This window comes from Moschus berezovskii, chromosome 8 (assembly GCF_049115385.1).
Source record: "Moschus berezovskii isolate FMDL1 chromosome 8, NW_MosBer_1.0, whole genome shotgun sequence".
Taxonomy (NCBI): Eukaryota; Metazoa; Chordata; class Mammalia; order Artiodactyla; family Moschidae; genus Moschus; species Moschus berezovskii.
The window spans coordinates 93,714,046-93,720,045 of record NC_142467.1 but is presented as its reverse complement, the minus strand read 5'-3'; the positions used below and the strand labels follow the sequence as shown (position 1 = coordinate 93,720,045).

At 59.3% G+C, this 6,000-nt stretch overlaps 1 protein-coding gene across 1 annotated transcript in view; it reads left to right on the top strand.

Moving 5' to 3' along the window:
• Positions 1 to 802: 802 nt before the first annotated feature.
• SEMA6B (semaphorin 6B) overlaps positions 803 to 6,000 on the top strand; it is a 29,747-nt gene continuing 24,549 nt past the window's right edge. Inside the window, exon 1 of the mRNA XM_055431055.2 lies at positions 803 to 1,047. The gene's annotated coding sequence lies outside the window, so the exon portion shown is untranslated. The remainder of the gene's footprint in view (positions 1,048 to 6,000) is intronic.

Genomic DNA, 6,000 nt, shown 5'->3' with positions numbered 1-6,000 from the left:
CTTGGACAGAGAGGGACACTGAGGTGTTCAAAGGCTCCTGCTGTTCTGAGGTCAGAGGGAGGCAAGGTCTCTGAAACAGGAAGACCAGTTTGTCTTGGAGTCCCAAAGGCAGGGGACAGGAGTGCTCCCCACCAGCTATTGGGATGCTGCAGCCAACCCCCCTCCCCAATCTCTTTCTTGGTCAGGTTCCTTTGGGTGCTGGGGTCGAAGACAGCCCCTAGAGGCTGTGTACCATGGTCTCTGCAGCCAGCTTGCTCTGTTCAACCCCAGTTCAGCCACTTTCTAACTGGGTGACCTTGGACAAGACGCCTCCCATGCCTCAGTTTCCTTACGTGCCTATTGAGTGTTGTTAAATATAATTTGTGGACTGAATAAATGACCTCATAAACGAAGAGGGCCATGTAGACTCTCGGGGTTCCCGACACCGCAGTCTCCCGGTCATCTCTAGCATCTCACAGAGTGTGGATCCTGAGGATGCAGATCGGCCAGAGTGGACCCTGTCAGTAAATTGGGGAGAGGGCCGGCAATTAGACCTTCCACCGGGACTAAAGCAGAGTGCTTTATGTTGGGTCGCTCCTCCACCCGCACCCCCGGCCCTGCCCCCAGCGCCTCCTGCCGCCCACCCGGCTCCGCCCTCCGTTCCGCGCCGCCCAAGCTCCGGGCCAGGTTTTGCGCGGCTCCGGCCGGGCTCGGTAAGGGGGGGGTTGCCGGGAGGGGGGGCGCGGAGGTGGCGGAGTCGCGAGTCGCAGCGGCGGCCGCGGCGGGCAGAGGAGATGCGGCCGCGGCGCGCCCCCGGTCCGGCCGCCGCGCAGCGCCCCCCCCGGAGCCGACGCCAGCGCGCCGGGGGCCGGGGCTGAGCCCCCTCCCCCAGCGCAGCGCCGCGGGCCCGGGGGCGGGGAGAGCGCGCGCCCCCAGCCCCCTCCCCACCCCGGGATGCCTGGCTGAGCCGGCCCGGCCGGGACAGGTGCGCGCACCGACCCCCCCACCACCCGCGCCCTCCCGCCCTCGCGCTCCCTCCCGCGCACTCGCGGCGGCCGCGGCTCCGAGGTAAGCGCCCCGGGGCGTCTGCAAGAAGGGGGGCTGGGGAGGCGCTATCCTGGGGGTGTCTGTCGGCACGCAGCTGGGGGCCTTAATTGTTGGCTGAGGTGGCCGGGTCAGGCGTTATGGTGCGGGGCCTGAGGACCCGGCCACTGGGAGGGGGATGGATTGGGCCGGAGAGGGGGTCTGTGGAGCGCTATAACGGGAGGTTCTGTCGGCAACGCAACTGGGGAGGGGGCTGCATTTTCGGGGGGTCGCAGTACGGAGCTATAGAATGGGGGACCAGTCAGAACGCTCGGAAGGGTCTGGATTTGGGCCTGGGTCGCTGAATGAGACTCCGTAATGGGGGTGTCTGATGGCACCGCAGCCGGGGGGGCCTGGATTGTTGACGGGGGGCCTGTATGTGGAGCTACAATGGGGGTTCTGTCGGTTCCACAGAGGGTGGAGGTTTTGTCCGTGGGGGGCGCCGTAGAAAGCACAATAACGGGGGCTAGCGGCTGCGCCGCTGGAGAGCTGGATTGGGGCCCAGGTGGGGGTGTTCAGGGCAGGCAGGGGGCCTGCTGGCCGGGGATGGGGATGCGTTGGGGGGCGGAGCCCTGAGCGCTAAGTCGAGGGGCCGGTGCGGTGGTCCTGGCGAAGCGAGGCCCCTCCGCCCCACTCCACGGTCCATCCGTGGCACCTTGGGAGCCCCCGAGCCCTCTCCAGCCTCACGCCCGGCCCAGAAGCAGTCCAGGACTGGGGGCGCGGGGGAGGGGCCGTGGTGCGGGGGGAGAGAGTCAACGGGTCCGGATCACCCCACCCCGCCGCTGCAGTGGGGGCCCATGTTTCGGGGCCCCCCAAGAGCTGACAAAGGGACAAAGAAAGCGTCTTTCTCTCGGAGTGCGCTGGGAGGGGTGGGGGGCGCCGAATGTGGCCCCATTCTGTGGGCGCTGATTGGTCTCCAGGGAGGGGGTCTCACAACCCCTGTCCTGCCTCAGGGTGCCCTCCGGGTTTGGGGCACCTCCTAGGTGGGGTGCTGCCATAGGCCCATCCCCTGCTCTGCCCCTACACTGTCGTGTAGACGCTGAAGCTAGGAGTATTTGCAAGAGTCCTGGGGTTGGGGGTGACTCCCAGACCCCTCAGCCCCTCCCTGAGGTCTTTGACATCCTCCCCCTGAGGCTGTTATCTTTGACTCCGGGACTGGATGGGAACTGGGGCTGAGGGTTAGGGGATTGGGCCCTCAAGTTTTGGGGGTCTCTTGTGGTTTAAGGAGGAAGAGGGGACTAATGGCTGGGGTTTCAGAAGGGCCCCCAGTTTGCAAAATTGCAGTGCTTTATATGTTTCTGGGTTCATTCAGTTTCTCAAGGGGTACAGTGTGCTCTTCAAAATCAAAGTCCAGCACCCCTTCAATGTTCCCTTCCCTAGAGACGCTGGCTAGCCCCTTTCTCACATCCCTGTAGATACAGTGTCTTTCAAGATGAAATTTTGGATGTAATTGAGGGATGGCTGAAACTCTGTATAGAGAGAGTATGGGGTATGGGAAAGCGGCCGTGGGCCGTGGGTGGGGTCAGGATTCTCCTGGGAGGAGGTCCTGAGCTCTTTGGGAAGATAGCTGGGGATCCCTGTGGCTCAGAGGAGACCCCCTTGGATATCCCGCAGGTGGCAGCCGGGCAGGATGCTCATTAAACTGTAGCATGTACTTGCTGAGCCGACCTGTTCCCACGAACAGACTGGGAAACTGAGGCCCAGGGAGGTGGCAGGATGGATGAAGAGGGAAGCCAGGCTGCTGGGGCTGCTAGGTGGGGTCAAGGGAGAAAGGAACCCCCATATCAGCTGAAACCCAAAACACCAGCCCAAAGGTTTCCTTGGAAACCCCAGTCCCCCACCCCCACCCCACTGACCCGGGCAGGGCAGACATTAGACCTGGAGGATCCAACACCCCACCCCTCTCAAAAAAAAAGAAAAGCAGCATAGAGAAGAGGGGAGTGAGAAGAGGGTTACTGCTGTGTGGCTTCAGACAGGTTGCTAGCCCTCTCTGGGCTGCAATCGCCCTAGAAATTGCTCTTAGTTCTAGGACCTGAGTGGAAGGAGATGAGGCAGAGAGATGTACTACGGAATACCCTGGGGGTGTAACCTCTCCCTCTGGTCCCCACCTGCCTTCTGCCAGGGCTAAGTACCCACGGACCTCATGGTCCTGTCACCTCCTCTGCTTGGAGGCGAGAGGGTGTTTCCCAGTGGAGGTATTGAGTCACCAGGGAGGGACTATTCACCTCTGTCCACTGGGGAAAGAAGGTGCTGGATACTTGGGCTGTAGGAGGCTTTGGCATCTGTACTGGCCACCCAGGGCTTGAGCGGGGAGTTGCTAGGGTGAGCTGGGGCTGGACCAAGTAGATAGAAATCAAACTGTCCTTGCAAAGGTGACCCTGACGTCAGCTGGCGGGACAGGTAAGCTAGGTCCCCGGGGGCTGAAGGACGTGCCGGTCGCTGCCCATCTCCTGGGAAGGAGAGTGTCCCTAGCTGACCTCGGGGTGCGGCTGGCCCTGTCTTGTGTGCCTGGCCCTTTGCCAGGTGATGATGGGGACCCAGAGAGGACTCAGCCAGGGTCAGGACAGGTGGAAGCAGGGGAGGCTGCCTGGAGGAGGGGATACTGGCACTGGGCTTGAAGGATGTTGCCAGGAGAGGGGGACACTGATTCCAGGTGGAGAGAGCAGTGGGGAAAGCCACAGAGGGGTGTGTTGGGGTACCCTTGAATGGCTGCGCTATTTTAAGGGTGAGCTACAATGAGCAATGAGTCCTGAGAGATGGCAGGGCCCGTGGATGCCAAGTTGAGGAGCAGGCTTTATCCTAAGGGCAGTAGGGAGCCATGGAAGGTTGTAGAGCAGAGGGAGGAATGGGCAGAGTTTCAGACCCTGAGCAGATATGAGGAAGGGTAGCTACCAGGAGACAGTTTCCTGCAAACTCAGTGGGCTTCTCAGAGAGGTAGAGTCACCCGTTCCAGGGATGCAAGCAAGTGGGGTTAGGTAGCCATTTTTCCAGAATGCTGGGGAAATGTTTAGGATATAGTGATTCCAAAATTCTAAGCCATTTCAGGGACTGTGGATTCTCAGACTGATTCATCCAAGACCCAGTGGTGATTGGGGTTGACCGTGGGTGGGACCTCATTTAGCAGAAGCAGGGACGTTGAGGCTCAAGACAGCCTTGCCACCTGCCCTACATCCTGTGGTCAAATTATTAATATCTAGGCGTCAGCTTCAGATCCCCAAGCTAGACACCCCCGCCATTGTGATCGGTGTAGGTTTGGCTTCCAGAGCCAGGGCTTGATGTGTGGCCTGAGAGGTCTGGGCCTGAGCCACATAATTCTCTCTTATTATCACAGTCGTTCATCACCTGCCCTTGAGGGATGTCCAAACGAAGTGGCAGTCATTAGAATGTGCTGAGGAGGTGACTTGGGAGCCCGAAGACGCCTCTTCCATCTCTTTAGGCAGTGATACAGGGCACCCCGACCCCCAGCCACCCTTGAAGCTCCTTCACTGGCCCCAGGGTCCAAAGGTGGTAGCCCTAGGGCCTGCTGGGAGGGAAGCCCAGTCTAGTGAGGACTACATTTCCCAGGATGCATCTTGTCCCAGGCTGAGCCTGCCTTCCAAGGGCAGACCTAGGAGAGAACATCCCAACTGCAGGATCCCAGGGGGGATTGTGGGTCTGTGGGTTCTCAGGAGGGCCCTGGGAGAGATCTGGTCTAAAGCAGTTGGGAAGATAAGTGACTAAACAGATGCTTCCAGTGGCTCCTTGTGCCGTGCCCTGGGCAGGTGATGCTGAGATCCCTGAGGAAAAAGTTTAACTCTAGTGTCTGGTTGGCCCTCAAGGGTTATCCAGGCTCAAGGAGGGGAAATAAGCAGACACTGGTCCTCTTTGCTACGTGGGATCAGAGTTGGGGCAGAATGGGGCTAGGGAAAATTGTCTCTGCCTAGTGGGGATCAGAGAAGATGTACTGAGGAGGGACATTGCAGCTAGGACTATGATGGATATGTAGGAGTTCACCAGGCCACATGTCTTCTGATAGTTTCAGAATCTTCTCCCTTTCCTGAAGGCCAAGTCAGTGTCCCCTGGGGCAGCTGAGATAGCCTGTCTGAGTTTTTGCCCTTGAAGATTGCCACAACATCCATCTCTTCACCCACCCACTCACTCGTGCCCCCTCTCTGAGCCTCGGTTTCCCCATCTTTGAGACACACATGCTATTCTCTTTCCCTGAGGGTTGAACATTTAAACAAGAGAATTCAGACAATGCCAGGCCTAGCCCTATTCTTTTCTTACTCTAGAAAAAGAAATTACTTTGAAAAGCAGGAGGTTGTGGCCTCTGGTCCTGATCTCATTGGAGGTGTGGGGTCTTGGCTTTCATTCCACGAGCTGACAGATGAGCTCCTACTATGTGTGCCTATTAAGTGCCAGGTGCTGGGTACCCAGCAATGAGCAAGGCCAAGCAGGCCCTGCCCTGCTGAGCTCACACCCAATGGGAACATGGCCACTAACTTGGGAAAGAAAGTAAATCAAATATAACAAGTGCCCTGAGGACACTGACACTGGATGGTGTCCCTGAGAGGGGAGGGGCTGTTTCAGCTGATGGTGTCAGGGAGAGTGTCTCTGAGGAGGTGACGTTTGAGCTGAGACCTGGAAAATGAAAAGGAGCCAGTCTGCAGAGAACTGGAGGAAGAGCATTCCAGGAAGAGGGCACAGCCCGTGCAAAGGCCCTGGGGCAGGACCGTGCCTGGTGTTGTTGGAGGAACAGCAAGAAGGCCTGTGCAGCTGGAGCAGAGTGAGCAAGGGGGAGAGGGAGGCGGGAAGGGCGGGACGGGACAGCGCGCACTGTGCGGGGCCTCGTGGGCTCTAGGGAGTACTTGAACTTTTGGAGGTGGGCGCCCCAAGGGCTGTGGGCAGAGGAGGGGGCTCGACCTGGCTCAGGTGCTCATGGGTGCTGTTTGGTCACTG